At 40.0% G+C, this 19,728-nt stretch overlaps 1 protein-coding gene across 1 annotated transcript in view; it reads right to left on the bottom strand.

Annotated features, from left to right (window-relative positions):
• SPOCK1 (SPARC (osteonectin), cwcv and kazal like domains proteoglycan 1) overlaps positions 1-19,728 on the bottom strand; it is a 264,963-nt gene that overhangs the window by 115,522 nt on the left and 129,713 nt on the right. The gene's annotated exons all lie outside the window — the stretch shown is intronic.

Genomic DNA, 19,728 nt, shown 5'->3' with positions numbered 1-19,728 from the left:
TTTTCTGCCAAAATGAATTACAAGTATTCAAAATATGGTTATGTGAACATGTCAGAAGGAAAGTCTCTGCCATACCAGTCACACAGAGAAATTTCACTTTTGTTTGAGAAGTGATTTTTAGAGAAGCTCTTTTTGGACATTCTGTTGCCATGGATTTGACTTCTGTTCCTCTTCAATGTCTTTAAATCCCATTTTCCCTTTCCCATGTCTCCTCACATCTTGATCCATTCTTGCAAATGGACAACTCTTGGTTTCATTTTGGGGATGGTATAAAGCTCTTCCTTGCCCTTTATGATAATAATTTCCAATTTATACTGAATAATCAGAGAACCTTTCAAAGGAGACTGTTTGAAGTAGAAGAAGTTTTGGTTTGCTGTGTACCAGATTTCTCTGAGAGCAAATATATTTCCAACAAGCAGAGGATTCTTCTGTTTTCCTTCGGGTCTGAAGTGCTGCAGCTGTTCTGTGCTGGGTTAAACAGCCACAGCTACAAGCTCCTGCCACATTAACACCCATTACACATTTGTGATGGGCAATTAAGCTTCACTAGTGCATATGTATTTACTGGAATGCCTTTGGTGCAAGACAGGGGGAAATCGTAAAAACAAAGCAAAAGTGCTAAAAGCTTTTTCTTTTAAACCATTAAAACTGATAGAAGAGGTGAAGTGAACAAGGAAGGAGAAAAGACCATCTGTTTCCTACACCATAAACAATAAGGCAGCAACATTCAATGTGTTGCCATTAGGAAAATACATAGGCAGCGTTTGAGGAGACAGGGTCTGTCCCACCGGAAAGACCAAAGGCTGTCAAGGCTCTTCAGGGATGTTTTGCTGCTGCCTTTTGGTGTCTTTTTTACAGCCAGACAGATGAGAAGTATCTGATTCCCTGCCCTTTACATTCCCAGAACACAAACAGTGAGAGACACCTTCTTAATCCTCTTACTTCACTCTCACTGGAGGCTGAGTTAAGGACCGAGGCAGATCTTTGACAGGGATTTAAATGGCAAGCCACAGTTCCCTGAGCTGGCTTTCTACCTGGATATTCTTAAACTGCAGACCAGTGAAACACCCTCCTTCTGCAAAGCCTTTCATGAGTGAGCACCACTGGAGTGTGCAGGGTCACCACATCATTGTTTCAGTGGCTGAGGCAGTTCAAAGGTCATATCCACACACAAATTTAATGGCCAGAACTTTTGCTCTCTTGCAGCTGGCCTTGCTCTGTTGCTGGAGCCCATGAACATTGTTTGCTTCTGCTGGTGACACATCCTTGATGCAAAATGCTGCATCAACAAAAATCACTGTGCAAACTGGCTGGGAGCCCAGGGCTAAGAGCTGCCAGGAGCACTGGGCTGCTGGTAAGCACAGCCTGGCCTTGTGCTCAGTGTTCTATCAGCCAAAACCTGAGGAGTGGGGATGCAGCTTTAGCCTGGAAAGTCAATACTAGTTTGGCATGAATAAGGAGCAAAATTTAGGCCCACATGGTCTATGAGACATCATGCACAGCTACAACAGTTAGTGTTTTTACACAGTAAAATTTACACTAATTGGTGAATCCATTCCAGGAGCTATTTAGGTCTTCTAAGGCAATAAAAATGCATGCAGTTCTGAAATAGCATCACACTATACATTACTGGTAAAAGGAACACAACTTTCAATATTTTGCAATTTAAGAACTGTCTACCCTAAAAGAAAAAAACACTCTTGAATAATCATCAGGAAGGAAAGCAATGGGACAAGATGTGGTTGGAAATCCGAGCCTCCATTTCCTTACTAATCTGTCCTCAACTCTCTATACCTCAGCGACTTGCTTCTAAAATCTGAGAACAATAATAATGTTGACAATAAATCCTCCTGATTTCACCAAGTATTGAGAACTCTATAATTTCATGATCACTGTGCCCCAAGTGGCCTCCAGCCACCACATCTCCCACCAGCCCATCTCTATTTCAAACAGGTCTAACATAGTCCCTCACTGGGACACCCAGTGGGCTCACCCACCAGCTGGGACAAAAAAGTTGTCCTCCACACAGGCTAAAAACTTCCTTCCTCTTTTCTGCTGCATTAAGTTCCCAGCAGATGTCTGGTAGGTTAAAGTCACCTACAAGAACAAGGGTGGGTGATCCTGACACATTGTCCTCGTGCTTAACTCTTCCTCCTGGCTGGGTGGACAATAACACACTCCCAGGAGGATGGCAGCCTTGTTGGTCTTCCTCTCAATTCTCACCCACAGGCATTCAATCTCATTGTCATTAGGTTCAATACCCATGGCATCAAAAGCTTCCCTAATATAAAGGACCAGTGATGGAAAACTTCAGGAAAACCCTTAAATGGAACACATAAGAGAAGCATCATTTATTTTTCATTACAAACAGCCCTTACATGCAGTTCAAAACAGTAGTTTATTAAATACAAGCCAAAGTGTGGACTTTGTCAGAAGACAGCAAAAACAATGATGTGGATTGTTATTTCTGGAGATTTTTTTCCCACTTATGCAGAATACATGATCCATATGAACATAAAAGTTCAAAGTAGGGATTTATATGTCTGCAAAGTTCCTCAACCTGTTAAATATATTTGGAAGGTTGTTGTACTGCTAAGCAACACAAGCCCTAAGGAGAGCTTGTAATAAGAAACAATTCCTGAAATATGCTAATCAAAGATCATGCTTTGTTAATCAGATTTCTACATGACTAGGAGCAGATGCTCATCATTGGAAGAAGAACACACCCTTGGCAATAAGATGAAACATAAGAACCATATTTGTCATTACAGTTCTTTTTGTCCTAAAGCAATGAGTATGAACTCTTTGAAAATGAAGAGCTAAAAGTACAAATAAACAAATAAAGTGACAAGAAGATGTTACTTTATCAGCTTGAAAGGAAAACTACAGCCATCCCTTCTCTGTGTCAGGGAGTCTGCACTCAGCTCTGGCTGCACAGTAATAACAGAAATGCCTTAAGCCTGGCTTTCAGATGGGAACATTCTCCTACTTTTTCTTTAGGCTCACTCTGAAGGTGAAACTGATATGATTAATTAATCTCACTTTAGTGTGGCTGAGCATTCATTCAACATTTCTGTAGGGAGATATGTGTCCAGCCAGTACTGGAATTAAATGTTTCACTTGGACAAAAATTCTCTGATGAAAACCCCCTTCAGTCATCCTCCCTAATGTTTTTTTGAACCCAGGCTCCATGGTTTCCTGTTCTGAGAATTTCCCATGGATACTGGGTCTCCAAGGGAAGGATCCACCCCAGGAGGCAGCTGCCTGAAACATAGTACTGGACATCTCAGTATAATCATTTTCAGAAGATTTTTATCTTGGAAAAATGTAGGAAATTAGATAAATTTCATCTTGGCTCATGAATCTCACTCTTCCTCACTTCACACCCAGAGGTTTCTGTTGCTGACATTTGCTTTCTAGGAAGCTGTCCAGGTACTCAGAGCTGAGAAGTCTCTTCCCTTTCTTTTTTTTTTTTTTTCTGGCCTAGCTTTTATTATGCAGAGCAACCTAAGTTCTCTCCTAAAACTATAAATCTTCTGTGGTAATCTCAGAGAGAGACCAAAATAACTGGTAGAGGATAAACACCAGGGATTGCAGGATTGCATCATTCTCCTAAAAACCTCCTGATGCTATGGTGACCTTGCTTTCCAATGCCAAAAGGTCTACAAACACCAACTGCATCCCAAATCTCTTTCTGTCCCAGCTCCACACAGCAGACCAGAGAACTTTCCCTATGGACTGAACACACTTTCCCTCTCCCCTCCTTGCACCTTTCACCAGAGCTGTGGATTTGCAATATAAATCAGTGTTGGACAAAGACCTACCAACAGTGTTTGAGATACTTTTCTATTACATTTCACATTTTTATTCATTACCCCAATAAAAAAAGACTTATGACTTGCAGGAAAATCTTGGTTCAGTCAATGGCAGTAGAGGGGGAAGTTGCTCTGTAAGGATGTAGTTCCATATGTTGTGCCAGTGGGTCACTGTGTTAATCACAACAGAGCCAATTTGTTTTTCACACATTTGACTTTAAAAGGGTGATAACAAATAAATACTTTCAGTGTCTCACAGCAATGGATGTGTAATCCTGCAGAAACTGTACAACTAGTTCACAACAAGATTTATGAGTTTGATTCTGTTTTTATGACCATTCCTTAGGGGGAAGAGAGTATTTTCAACATGTAGCTGTTTAGTGAAGCTGAAATGAACTGCACAATAAAAAGAGACAGTGTAATGTAAATATTGGGGGGCTTGTATTTAAAATTGCCTGCCAATAAGTACTGTGATCACTCAATGACAAAATAGTCCTGCATAATGCAATGTCAAGAGCAGTTGCTTTCATGCAATCCCCTTGGAACTGTTCTGACTGTACAAGAAAAGAACATCTGGAGAGGTATGATGAAATGGAAAATGAGACCTGCTGTCTTCAATGCAAAGATCCTAGTGTGCATTTTAATACAAAAGAGATTGATAATAAAACTCAGTCAATTATTGATGCATTACATGATATGTGTGCATTTCAATATCATTATGTTACTTGATTCCAGCAATGCTTCACAAGCAGGCAGGAGAAGGAAAGCACAGTTCCTGGCTGTAGAGGCCAGGAAATGGGCAGGGAAGGGAAGGGCAGGAATGGCAAAGCTGTGAATGAACAGGTCTGGGCAGGCAGCAGACAGAAGGCTCTGACTCTTCCTGCCCTCTCAGCATGAAGCTCAAATGGCATTTAATGTCAACCTGCAGATCTGGTGGGGAAGGTTTCAAATCAGCATCATGTGTCCACTTCCAGCAGAGTGAGGACCAAAGAGAAAGTGACTGAGGCAGCTGAGTAGTACCTTGGAGGAATTTTGCTCCATGCTTCCATGAAAACCATTAGAGCAAATGTGAAGGAGCCATTGAGCCAGCTGAAACATGTAAATAAAAATTCCTACAAGCTGCCCTTGACTTTTGCTAGGGAAAGGACATGTTTCCAACACATGCTGGCTAAGACCAGCTTTGGCTTTAACATTTTGGTTATTTGAAGTACACCACAGCCTTCCTATTAGAGCTTCATCAGCTTTATGGTGAATTTATGCTACTTTTTCTAAGGCAAACATGGTCATACATATTAAAGAGCACTTCTCTGTGAAGGCATGGTAAGTTTCCAGTGGTAAACTTGAGCCAATCCATGTGCTGGGGCTCCATCCAGGTGCAATGGGACTACCCCATCCCCCTTGAATGGATGAGATGTCCCAGGAAGCCCTCGATGGAATTTCAGGCTTTTATAGCCATTCAGAAGATTTTGTTCTTTGTTGGAGTCAAATGTAACATTTATTCTCAGAGTTGATACTGTTAATAATTCGGGTCTTACAAAGTGTTATTTAACAACAGATTACAAGACCCACCCACCATATAAAAGTAAATAATACTAATGCTTTTATTCTGCTTTTGCAAATCTTAGCATAAATCATTCAGCTTCATTAAGGAGAAAATTTGTGTTAGCCCACCCCCAAGTTTAGGAGAGGACATGTCCTCCAACCATCAGCTCTGATATTTAACTCTCTCTCTCTCTCTCTCTCTCTCTCTCTCTCTCTATCCTCAAAGCAGTTTGGATACAGAAATCAATTCAGCTGAAAATTAATTACTGAATGTTTCAAACATGTGTGTGAATTATTTTCAATAAATGGAATTTCCCAAGGCAATTAGGCAATAACATCTCAAACTGGCAGCATTTGCTCCATCCCTGTGTAGTGTTTTTGTATAGGTTTGTTTTGGAGCACTCTAACATCTGAGAGGCTGAAGATGCTGATACAGTGCACAGAAACATCTATTTTAATTTTTACAGACACTTTAAAAACCGCTTTTTATAACTGACATATAATTGCTTTTGACATTGCTGAGGGCCATCCAAGGCAGAAGATGCTTCAAAGGGCTCTGCAGATTTCCTTTCTGAAGAAAAGGATAAGAACCCTTGGTATTTAAATTAAATTTTCTGACGAATATACAGAAATCCAAATCAGTGAAAAAAACAGGCGAAGAAAAGAGAAATAGGACAGGACTGGAAGTTAGGAAATGTACTTAATGTGCCTCCACTGGTGGGTGTGATAAGCAGCCACAACCCTCAGTGTAGGTGCCCTTTTCACAAACAACCCTCCTGCCCTCAAGGCCAAGGTTTCCCCAGCAGGCAAGGATGGCTCACTCCCATCAGTGCAATGCAGTACAATCCTGCAGCAGAGCCACGATGTTCCCTCAGCTCCAGGCAATTCCACTGTGGGATAATTTGTGCTTGTGTGTGTACCCAAGGGTGTGTTTCTGCATATCCCACTGAGCTGAAGGCAAAACATACTTTAAAAAGGCCCCTGACAGAAACATATTGGTCAGATGTTACATTCAGTTATTAATTCCAGGAAGAAGTGGGGTGTAAAAATCACCTCATTCTCTGGGACTCAGAGGGCTTTGGCAGATGTTTAATGACAGCAGCTCTACAGATTCTGGTTTAGAGTCCCCAAAACCTGCAGGTGGTCCAGCTTCAAACTTCCTGAGATAGAAGTGAGAGCTTCAAAACACTGCTCTAATCTTCAGTGGGTGGAGCAGGAGGAAATGCTGAACCCTCTGTGTCTGCCTTGCAGGGAGGGCCCAGTTCTGCAGGATGTGCTGTGAGAGACCTTCAGGACAGGAGCAGAGCTAAAGGTGACCATTTCCTTCCCCTGCTCAACTCTGCAGCCTCTCACCAACACAGGGAGGACACGGTCCCTGTCCCTGTGCTCTCCAGGGATCTTCAGCACTTTGGCCTTTCCCTGCTCTGCCCCAGCAGAGAGAGAGCCATTGGGAGAGAGCCACTGGGAGAGGTCCAGTGGAGAGCAATTGGGAGAGACTTTGGGAGAGAGCAATTGGGAGAGACTTTGGGAGAGAGCAATTGGAGAGCCATTGGGAAAGCCACTGGGAGAGAGCCATTGGGAGAGAGCCACTGGGAGAGGTCCAGTGGGAGAGCCATTGGGACAGTCATTGGGAGAGAGCAATTGGGAGAGACTTTGGGAGAGCCTTTGGGAGATCTATGGGGAGAGCCATTATTGGGAGAACCTTTGGGAGAGTCACTGAGAGAGGCATTGGGAGAGCCACTGGGAGAGAGCAATTGGGAGAGACTTTGGGAAAGACTTTGGGAGAGCCTTTGGGAAAGAGCCACTGGGAGAGAGCCATTGGGACAGACATTGGGAGAGCCACTGGGAGAGCCACTGGGAGAGGCATTGGGAGAGAGAGGCATTGGGAGAGCCATTGCTGACCTGGTGCCACTGGGTGCTCCAAGCCCTGCCAGCCCTCATCCAGAATGGAATACCCTCCCGTGGACTTCCACCTTCAATTTCCTGGCAAATGAGTGTGAGGAAAAGAGAGAGACAGCCTGGGAGTTCTGCACTGGTAGATCAGGCTGGCTGGTAACACCTTGCCAAAGGATTCTAAGTCAGATTTAAGTTTTGTGAGAAGCTGAGGCTGCGTTTTGCACATCTGCCATTGAACTGTGACACCACCCGATCCCCTTAAACCTCGAGATCCCAGTGCCAGAACACAACTCTGCTTCTTTCCACATGCCTGAAAGATTTGATTCACTTTGCTGCTAGGAAAATACTGAAAATAAAAACTAGAAAGTTTTAATAATGTCAAAACCATGCAAAAGACTCTATATCATCATAAACAAATTAAAAAGGAGAAAGTGTATTTAATTTAACTTTGAGATTTCTGAATGCTTGGGCTTAACAATCCTATGGTAAATTTGAAATATTGAATATAATTTCTCCTGTGAACTGACTTAGATTCTTTCTGCTTTCTGTAACACTGAAATGAATTATAATTTATTTAGTGGGATTTAATTTAATACACATTATTTTACTTCAAGGCCAATGAAAACAAACCAGGTTATACCTTCTTGAGAAAATAATATTTGAAATTATTCATGCATAATTAAAAATATACCATTCCTATTTCAGATTAATACAAATATATATTTTAACATGCTCAGAGAGAATTTGCACTGTATGTTGTGAAACACTTCTGTAATACTTCCAAAGTTGTTGGAATTTATACTTTAACTGAAGTAGTAATATAATGGGTAAAAAATTGCTATGATTTAATTCAGATAGCTAATTCATAAGATACTGAACCCTTTTCTAACTCTGATTAAAAGCTGTAATGAAATTTAATACTGTGAACTATGACTAGAAAAAAAATTGAAACAATGTAGAACTCCTCTGTATTTTTCACAGAGGAGAATATTTAACCATTCACATTTTATTAATCAATAGATTTTTCTGTCATTAAATCTCATTTCAAAATATGAAGAGTATGTATATATTTTAATGCTTATTCCTAGAGGTAATTCAGAAGAAAAACTGCATCACTGTTAATACTGATTCCATCAGCAAATAGTAAAAAATAAGGACCAAACTGGTTTTACAAATCAGTATTTCAGTATGCATAATTACAACTCTTTTCTAACACAGCACTGTAGAGAGCTAAGCAAGCAATAAAAATTCTGGGTATGAATTCTCTGAGAGGCTGACAGGGTTGCTCTATTTGAGGACTGAATGTCAATGTTGTTACAGTTCCAGCAGTTCCCAGCCAGGCTGCTGCCTATCTCCACATGCCTGCACTTAAATGTGAGGGAAGACATTCTGCTCTGGAAATGAGAAAAACTCTACTTTCCCCATTCACTTCCTAAGCTTATTTTCTAGGATAAATGAAACAGAATTTGGCTGCAAACATTATCAGCAATTGCATATCAAGTTTATAAGCTTGTCCCAGGAAGTGTTCAAGGCCAGGCTGGATGGGGCTTGGAGCAAGCTGGTGTGGAGGAAGGTGTCCCTGCATATGACAGGGGATTGGAACTGGATGATCTCTAAGGTCCCTTCCATCCCAAAACATTCTGTGCTTCTGTGATTTTCTACTTCATGAATAAGCTAGAACACTGATAACATTCTTTAAAACAATATGTCATGGAAGAATTCCCAAATTTGCACTTTTTCTTAGTGTTCTTAGCACCTTAGTCTATGGGCAGTGGCTGTCCTAATCAATGGGGCAGCAAGGAAAGGACACCCTTACACTGTCTTCTTGTTCTATCACTGCCTTTTTTATCCCTTGGGATAAATGAGTTTGTCACTCTGCGCCTCAGTATCTTTTCCAGCATTTAAAATGGAGATAGCAAAACTCATTGTCTAGAAATCAGCCTGGGACTCTTGGAAAGCATCACAGAACACAGGCAAAGGAGCCTGAGAGTGACTTGTAAGGGAATGGCTTTAGAACAGCCAAACTCTGCAGAACTAAGAGCCATTTAATGTGCTTTTATGGCAGCCTGATTGTCTCCATGGAAACACGGGAAAAACATTTCATGTTTTTCACCAACAGAAGATTTATTTCCATATTACATTAGTTTTAGTGTGCACTGAGCAAAACAAACACTAAAATAAAAGGCTCTTAAAAGAGTGATTTCATTATGAAAACAGCAGTTTCAGTCCTGTGATGTGGAAGCACCTCCTGCCAAGGTGATACCACTGTGGAAAACCTTGCAGATGAGCAATGTTCTGTGAACACCTCTGGATTGGGGATGAAATGGAAAAATCACAGAATTGTATGTTTACAGGTAAGGAATTTATTGTCAGAAGAAACCACTAGAATCATTAAGTTATAGAGATTTTAGCTATCAGACAGAATCAAAAATATCCTGAATGATGAGTGCTGCTTCTGCTGCTGCTGCACATGGCTTGTACTTAATCTAGATAAAGGAACCACATCAGAAGTGGAAATTGGCTGGGGCTGACTGGGGTAATAGATTGTTGCCTAATGGAATTTTCATTGCTTCTGAGAGGAATTACCTAAGCAGGAAAAGATGAAGCTTCTCTATGGATAATCAATTAGTCATATAATTGATATCTGGAAGAGGCTTAAATGGGAAATAAATGAAAGGACAAACACTAAGCCTGCCTGGTTCTAAAGTATAGTGAATATAAATACAGCATAGAGAATTCCTTCTTCAAGCATGAGTTTAACAGAAACAAGTTCTGGGAAAACCAGTGTCTGATACCATTCCTCATTCCAAAATGCAAGAGAAAAGTTCTAGTGTGAAACAAATAAAGATGAAAATTCCTAAATTACAAATCATTTAACTCCACTCTGCTGGAATTGATCAGTAATTGCTGGAATTGTGTTAAAGGTAGAAATTTTGAGACTGGGAGTCTCTAAAAGTAGATCAGTGACTTTTCTGCACAGAATGAGATGAAAGGGTAAAATTAGCAGGTAACCTCAGGAGTAGAAAAAGCAGATTGTCAAATGGGCTGGAAGACAGAAGGTGGTCACAAGGAAAAGCATTAGCATTGCAGTTTAGAATTGCTGAGTGGAATGACAGCAATGAAAAGATGAAGTAACAGGACTTGTATCACACTGCAGAATTTATGTACAGAAGGAGAAAAAAAAAACAAGATTAGGTTCTTTCTACAGGTTTTTTTCTTGCTATAATTTAGTTGCTGGCATCTCATAATCCAATATTTAATTCACACAACCTGAAGTTCCTATCTTTGTTTTGAGACCCCAAAATTAATTTTTAACAACAAAAGATCACCTCTAGAGAGCTACTGCTAATCAAAGTTATCTTTATATTGCTCTGTGACAAATGCTACAATTCTTGTCTTATTAATGCATTGCAGGGCATCATGACAGGTCTTTTGATAAGTGATAGTTTTTAAACACACAAACCCAATATTTAGAAGGCTTTCAAGGAATTCATAGTTTATCAAGGAATTCGTAGTTTAATTAAAATGTTTCATGTTTCTCAAAAAACGCATTGATGAAGATCTCATCTGACAGAGAAGAAATGCTTTTTCTCTTGCCAATATTTAGCTAAAATAATTCTGAAAGAAGATCCTTTATGAAGAATTAAAGTTTGAACAGTTCCTTTTTCGAGTAACTGTGGAATAACTAAAATGTTGTTTTGTCCTTTTCCTACAGAGAAAGAGCTGAAGCTGCCTCAGGCAATACAACAGCAAACTCTGTAACCTTGCACTCAGCATGGTAGCTAAAATTGACTTCTACAACAGAGGAACAACTGTTCATAAGAGAATTGCTTGATTTCTGGAACACCTAGGCAAGAACTGCCTTGGAAAAGAGTAAGCTCCCTGAGTTATGAAGTCAGACTGAATTATTCAGGGTTCCTGATGTACATGTTATTTTTTTTATTAGAACAAAAATAAAACAGAGTTCTAATGAAAAGAAACCCTATGTATTAGTAAAGGTGAATAATTTAAACACAAAGTAACAATGGAATTGGAAACTGGGGTTTACTGTCTTTCAGGGAATATGTATTATATTATATTTTCAGAGTCAACTTGTCTGACCTGTCTCTAGACATATCTGGAGGCATTGCCCCAAATACTTTTCAGTTCCAAACAAGATCCTTATGGAAAAATGACAATTAGAAACAGCACAACTGACCTTAGTATTAAGTTGATAAAAAATTTCCATTTATATAAATTTGCTATGATGTTGAGAAAACATAAATTGCAGCACAATTTATCCATTCCACTGCTTCTCTTGCAGAATATGTTTCTATTTGCTTTTAATCAGTAAATTGCCATTTCAATACTTCACTACAAAGAGGTCTTTTATTCTTCCAGAAGAGGTTGGAGCAAGGTGTTCAGTAAGAAAGACTCTCAGAGAGGCTACATCTCCTATCTCTGCTCCTTTGTGATTCCTCCTCCCTACTCCATAGGGTTTGCAATAAGTCCCTGTGATATTTGGGCTGACACTGAACTGGAAAATGAGTTTAGCTTGATTTTGCCATAGTCAAACATTAAAATCTGTTCAGAGAAAATGTGTTTGTCTGACATGAATACTGAATTTGCATTTATAATTTGGGCAGGATCATTTTCCAGCTGATGTCACAGCACTTTCCAGGATACAGATGCTGACAGAAAGCCTAACTCAAAATTTTTATCCACTCAAAGTCACATCAGAGCAAAGACTGAAGACAATCTGAGCATGCCAGGAGTGCAGAAGGGAAAAAATAACTGAGAGCTTCATGCTCTGTGCTCTGACCTTTTCCAGCACTTGGGACATTAAAGTAACTTTCCTGAGATCCAGAGGTGGGGAACAGCTGTACAAACTAATAAGCCTGAGCAGCAGTTAAGTTCCAGTCCAGTCTTCTCCATCACAAGGAACACTGGCACATCAGCTTCAGCTGCTGCCACAGAGGTTCATCAACAACAGAGTAAAAATGGAATTCTGCCCTTGGAATTCTCTTCAGAGCCTTGATGTTATACATCACAATTTGGATGCAGAGAGTCAGCATTTCAGTTCAGGGTTGTTTAATTCAGCTACTCACTTTAACTATCCCTTGATTATTCAGTACATATGGATTTAAAAAAAAAGTAAAGACATTAAGAAAATATAATTAAAAGAAATATCAGGATTTTGGTGTATTATTCCATGTGCATGCCTGGTACAAATGAGTTATGAAGAAATATCACAAAACCTCAGATTAAACTACAGTAAGTCATTGTACTAATGTGCAAGACCTAATGAGGGAATTCCTTTCTCTCTTTCTCCCACAGTATCAATTTCATGCCCTATAGATTTTTAAATGGCCCACAAATCTTCGTGATTTGTTTTTGTTTTGTTTTGTTTTGTTTTTTTCTCTTAAGGAAGACTACCATAGGAGGCTTTTTAATGTGAGTTGAACAGTCAGTAACAATCAAGATATTTATTAGGCATAATGGGCTCCTTGAACACAGCAGATTCTATGTGGGATGTGGCCATTAGTACATGTGTGTAGTAGCCCTTACTACTGGTCCCAGTCTGCTGAACTGGATGGTGCCACACTGACATGAATTTATAGATTGATTTTTTCAAGGGCTTGGCAAACACTTCAGAACAGGAGGTGTCAAACTGCCAATGTCATTGTTTCCAAAGAAATATCCTTCTTTCCTCCTTCCAGTGGATTGTCTCAGTGGCTCCTCCTTAAAGTTTCCTAATTAGTTTAGCAGTCTCCCAGGCTGCAGGATGATTTGAGACTCAGCATGTTCTCCTACTCATAATTTGCTAGCATGTCTAAATTTCACATCACTTAACTACGTTTCAGGTCGATTTCTGGATCATTTAGCTTTAGAAGGAAGCAGGACAAAGCCAAAAGGCTGCAGCTAAAAGGCTTTACTGACCCTTCCTACTTCCTTGAAGCCTGAGAAATCAAACAGATGAAGAGGAAGCTTGGCAGGCTCATGATACAAATACAGAGAAGTGAAGTGTATTTTACAGACAGTGGATTGTCAGGTTTTTGTAGTGAAATAAAATGAACATATAGCTGCTTCCTGCTGTGAGTAATCTGAAATAAGGTACTCATCCTGCTTAAAATCCCAGGGTGTTACAGTTGGAGTGCTGATCCTTTAAAAAGCTGTTTATCCACAACTCCTCTGCTGGCATTCACTGGCAATTAAAACTTGCCATAGAAATGTCATCATCCATGAAGAGCCATTACCTGCATGGGAAGTACTAAGTGCCTCCATCAGAGAATGTGCAAATTTGCAAATGGCCATATTTTTACAGATACTTATCTTTCAATAATGAAACACCAGACATTATCACAGACCAGTGGAAGCTTTGCCTTCTTTGGGATGAGGATTTCACTTTCTGCTTTCAAATGGGCTTTGCTAAATGACTCATAAGACAGAACCAACAGGAAAGTAGGGAAATGCTTATCTACACAGTAGCCTTGGTCACTTACAGGATTAAAATACTTCATTGTACTGCTGACACATTTGAGAAAAGAGTGCACACCAGAAAGTAACAAGTGGAAATAGAATAACAGTAGACACAAACATTCTTGCCACCATGAAAAAGCTGATAGCTGAGCAATACATATCACTGCTCCCACCATGTTTTAAAAGAAAAAAAGCAAACCAAACAGTAGGGACAGGTTGGGTCAATGACCCCATCTCTGCATGCTGTTATAGTGCCAATATCTTTGTCTCTCATGCTTGATAGAGCTGTCAAAAAGAGGAGACTGGAACAGCTAGAATCTTTCATTCTCCTGTAATGAATAATTCACAACTCTGGTATTTGCTTGAACTGCTGAATGCTGGGCCTTACAACCAGATAATTAAGTAATAAAGAATAGGGGATGTGTTGCATGCTTCACTTACCAGTTTCCCCAAGTTCATGTAAAGATGACAACGTGCATTCCAAGGTGTGCATGTACACAAGCAGTGTAGGAAGAAGAAATCATAAAAGCATCACATGACTGCTAACATCTAGATAATGCACATAGCTTCCAAATGATGTTCAAGTTTGTCCAACATCACAGCTGAGGATTTGCCATATAACACACCATTGTCCTGCCTGAAATGATCCCACATGGAGAGGAGGAAATCCACAACTGATCATGCTGTCTATCAGAACAAGCTTTGGGCCCCCCCCAAGAAGAAGATCAGCTGGAAGCCCCTTTATTACATTAGATTACACATTTAATTACATTATCCATCAACACCTAAGAGCTTCTAGACTGCTTGTACTGCTTCCTTGGGATTAATTGTGCCTATTTTCAACCGTCCTAGGTCAGACTGTAAGAATTTGCAAATACACAGCACAGCCTCAGATTTAGTGGGGAAAGACAGAAAGTCCTCAGCAGAGTATTGCTGCCCATTAATGACATCTCACGCTGTGTCCACATCCCCATGTCAAGTTTCTTCCTCTCTAGGACCAAGAATTTTCTGCATGCAGTATAAAACCAAGTAATTATGCTTGTTTTATTAGAAAGGAAAGAATGCATTTAGTATTTTGGTGACATTTGAAAGAAGTATCCTAGATAAAACTTGTACATTGCAGAGAGAGGGAATAGGGCATGAGGCCATCTGTCTTCTGCCTGAAACTGGTAAAAGCTTTCACTGGGGTACACTGGGGATCTGGCTTAAGTGGGCTGGCAAGAGAAGGAAACAAATGAGAAACAGTTAATGAAGCAGAATGTGAGCGAGCATCAACCAGTGTGATGACTCCAAAATAAAGATACAGGCTCTTCCTGTAGATTTGCCTCAGACACCTGAGGCGTATCTTTAGCAGAGAACTCCTACATGAACAGCCCCCAGGGAGCACTTAATGTTACGTGAAGAACAGAAGGCTTCATGTACTGACAACTGTGCATTTTCCAGTGGAAAAAAAGCCCCAGACCTAAAAAATATCAATCAGCTAATGCTCTTGGAAATGCATGAGGGAGAGAGTGAAGTACTAAGAGACAGAAGTAGCAGAGACTCTTTGTGACTGTTACATCTTCTGTGGGCTCACTGACCCCACTCCCATCTCTAGCACACACATTACTTGAGTTTGCAAAGGCAAATGAAGTACCCCATAAAAGCTGTTTCTCAGCATGTCAGTATGTTTTGGTACTTTAACCACAGGTTGTCTGCTTGATGGCATAAAATAATCCTAATTTTCCCCTCTAGAGTTTTGCCCAGATCCCATTTGCCAATTCAGCTTGCAGCCAGCATTTAATTTATCTCCAGGCTGCATCCTCTGCTTTGAGGCTTGCTCATCTTACTTAAAACAACTCAGAGGATTCAATATCCAATTAACTTTCTGAAAATCTAGTTGTTCCCCAGTTCTGCCAGTTGGAGTGAGTAAGTGCTAAATTTACTTACCAATACAATCTTTTATTATAACTTGACATCCTATCTCATCAGCACTGCCTTGAAATATTGACCTGGGAAACCATGCTGACGTTTTACTGGGGTGGGTGTGGTGGGAATGTGTGTGAGTGGAATTTCATTAATTAGCACCTACCAAGTTACTTTTCCAAGAGGGAACAAACATAAATGATATTGCATTTCCAAGATGGAAATGTCCTAGACATGAAAAAATGGTAACAGGCAGCAATTAGAAGATGACAGAATTTGGCTTTCAAGGTCCTAAGCTACTGCAATGATTACACTTCATTAAAAGGTAATAATTACCAAGGACAGTTGACTACATGTCCAATTCAAGCTCTTATCCAAAGTGTTTGGCTGAATGCCTGCTTGAAGAAATCTGTGATGTGGAGAGCTATGACACAGCTTCTCTGTGCAGGGGCTGCTTGTGGTGAGGGGAATTGCCATTTCAATAACACACTTTCAAACTAAAACATTCTTTCTAGTAGCTGAAGCAATCTAAAGCACTTGGTGTCCATTTCATGCAAGGGAGTGTAATCCCTTCATACATTCTGTTCCACATTTCCTTACACTCTGTATAATTCAAAGGGACAAAAGTGTAAGTTGCTCCATTTGAGAGACTAAAATAAGAAATGAAAACATTTATATCACTTAAATCTGACTCAGTCACACTTCTATTTAAATCTGAAAAATCAAAAGTTCTCCAGTGTTTGACAACTACCAGCTGGGAAATTATATTGATATGGAAATGTCAAGACATAAACATACCAGGTGGGAAGCCATCTCATTTAACATTAGAGTCCCACACTGTAGGCATCTAAAACCCAGCCACTCTTCTGATGTGTTTTTTAACAGCAATCTGCCTATGAGCTGAATTACACCCCGGAGTATCTATTGCCTGTACTGATGAGAAACAGAATCCAGACAATCAGATCCATAGTAACAGACACTGAAATGCAGACAGATGAATCCCTGCTGCTGTGATGATACACCCTAAGGATATTGCAACAATCCACACAGGGAAAAACAGAGAACTTTGGCAAGCTCCTTTGTTACTGAGGTATTGCTATTAAAAATACTTAATTTTTACTACACTGCCATGAAAAAAAACCAATTCCACCAGAGGGAGTCTAATACAATTTACTTGTGAAGAATTCACAAAATCTGTCCTCTGGCCATTTAATACAGGCAATTTTTAAAGTGCTTACCTTAGATAAGAAGAAAGAGAGGGGTATCTTATCTCCCATTATTCATCAAAAAAATTCAAAAAGCATTCATGCTTTGAATTTAGTCAGCAAATATGTCAACAGGTTCCACAGATATTTATTAAAGTAGCAGCATGTTCAGCCCTGTACCTGAAATCAAGGACCTGTCTTTGCATGTATCTTTTGAGTGTTGAGGTTTATAAGCCTGGTAAGCAGGATTATGGATTCCCTGTTTAGACCACATTATTTGCAGTGACTTTGTTAACCTGAGCATTTATACCCCACTTATCTATCACAACTGGTAGCTTGTTCTGGTAGATACAGCCTCACACTATTAGCACCTCAGGAAGATTTTAAGTTTCTTTAGTAATCCTTCAAGAATGTTATAAAATTGCAGCAGTGGGCCACTTTAGGATGTGGGGGAAATGAAAGCAAGATTGTCAGTATTAGGCAGGGAAATATGGAGAAAACCAGGCAGAGCTAGACAGAGAATTCTAGCATCTCTGGATGCCAGTTCTGCGCCAGTTCACTGAAATGTGCTTCTCTGTCACCATGACTTAGCCAAATTGTAGGCTGCACTCTGCATTTGCAAAGGTTGGACATTTCTGGATGCAACTGCACATGTTACACTTCAGTTACCTGGAGTGGCCTGTCCTGGCTGGCTAAAGGACTGGTAGTGTCAGGATTAGAGGGAGGATTATTTTATTTGTGCTGTAGACAAGCAAAACCCCTGTATATTCACAGAAAAGTGAATCTGACACAGTAAATCCTGGGGGAGATGCAGGCTCCATCCCAGAGCTCCCTGCTGATGTGCTGCAGGGATGGGCTGGGCAGCAATTCCTGAGTGCACAGTGTCACACACGGGCAGCCAAGCCAGGAGGGCTGTGTGCTGTGTCACACTGCACTGGGGCTTGGGGAAAGACAGAAGGACAGGAACATTTCCTGCAACTGCAAACTCTGCTGGGTTTGAGAATTTCCCACTCCTATGCAGAATTCATAAAAAGAACTGACACCCCTTACACACAGAGTACACTCCCAACAAGGAAAAAAGTGAAAGAACCAGTCTCAATGGGAGAAAGAATTAGGAATAACAGGTAAACTAGAATTCATGTGACATTAATAAATCATGGCCAGATTTGAATACAGTTAGCTTAATGGACATCAAGTACAGGGAGCAATAGAAAGTGAATTGTGTTGCCAATGCCATTAAAAAAACATTTGTGCTCTTGGAAGTACTGTCACTGGACATGTATTTCATAGTAGGATGACTGGCACATTTCAAAAAGAAGTTGCAAATCTGAGAAAAAATATTTTTCATATCGCCAACTAAAATCAAATTCCAAACTTTCTTCTCTGTTCTGAAATGCTGAGTTTTTAAGTAATGATCCCTTCAAAGTGTGTTAGACAGAGCAATGTGCCTTCTGACAACTTCTGCTGAGGCCAAAATTGGATCAGAAGATTTTAGGATTAGCAGAAGCATCCCCATATCCCAATGCCTAGTGGGAGGCTTTATCTCTAAGAATATCTTCTCAATAAGAAAGTTCATAATTTTTTGGTTGTTTCAATTATAGATAGAAAAAAATAAATAAAGATTCATTAACGCCCTGAAAGCTGACTGTATAAATATTCATTCTTCCTCCTGTTGTCTTTTTATTTATGCACTTGCTTCACACACTAAGAGTTTTTAAGGGCATGAACAGTCCCCTTTGGGAAAGAAATTGTATAAGCAAAAGGATTTTTGGTTTATTATACTAATAGCAATAAAAAATATGATTACTGCTGAAGGAGATTTGTGTCCCTCCAAATCCTTCAGATATTTATGCAAGCACTCCAAATGGCTGTGTTTTTTCCCTCTGTGGAGGAAATCTTTCATTCCCCAGTGTAAAAGCAGAGTGGATATTCCCACTGAGCAGGTTAAAGAGCTCTTCTAGTTTAGTGTTCAACCAGGGGCATCTCGAGGAACAGAGCATACACAGAAGGCAGATGGAAACAATTTCAAGTCCACTTGAAAATTCCCAGAGCAGTAAGGGGCACATATGCTTTTATTTCCCTAGGCACAGGCTAGGAGAGGACTGCTCCAGGGCTACCTGATGTGTCTATGGAAAATTTCAATCAGCATGAGGAACACCAAGATTTTGCTGTGGATGGATCTGTGGCCACCCCAAGTGACACTGATTTTGGGAGACACTTCTGGATCTGAACTGCCCTGCCTCAACTCCTTTGCCAAACCTTCCTACAGATTTATGGAGAAGCAAGCAATATGGCTTGTCATAAAGCAGTTTCACACTCTCTCTGTAAAGGTTCCTGCTGCTTTATTTGGATTCTCAGGCACTGCTCTCCTGCCTTGTTTCTGTACTGCTGCACAGTTCCATTCCATCTCCACAGTAATCTATAACAATTGAGGCTGAAGTGAGGCTATTAGGAAAAGACAAAAGCATCTTGCTTCAGGACTCTCTATAAATGAGAAACATGTTCCTAATTTCATATTGGTATTTCATTTATTTTAGGCTTATAAAGGGCTCATATTCTCTAATCATGCAAATGGATAGTGTATTTCCGTTTCCATCAAGCTTCTGATGTCAATTTTTTCTTCAGTGTTTGGGTAATGGAATTTTTTATTATTTTTTATATATTCCACTGTGGATATTTGGTCTTTATTTGTAAATAAATAGAACAATAATAGAGGAGATAATTATTGCTTGTACAGAAAAAAGGCTGCCTAACTGTGGAGTTGTCTCTCTAAGTATGCTGGATTCTACCAAAGAAAACCTTGAAAGGTTGTAATTGAGAGTGAGTGCACCCCTGGCAGGCTTTACACTGATAAAAAGAGCATTATAATTAATCACTTGCCTTATTAGAAAGAAATGATTCTACAC

The sequence above is a fragment of the Serinus canaria genome, chromosome 13 (genome assembly GCF_022539315.1).
Source record: "Serinus canaria isolate serCan28SL12 chromosome 13, serCan2020, whole genome shotgun sequence".
Taxonomy (NCBI): Eukaryota; Metazoa; Chordata; class Aves; order Passeriformes; family Fringillidae; genus Serinus; species Serinus canaria.
Note: the sequence above shows the minus strand (reverse complement) of the source record. Positions and strands in the feature narration are given on the sequence as shown.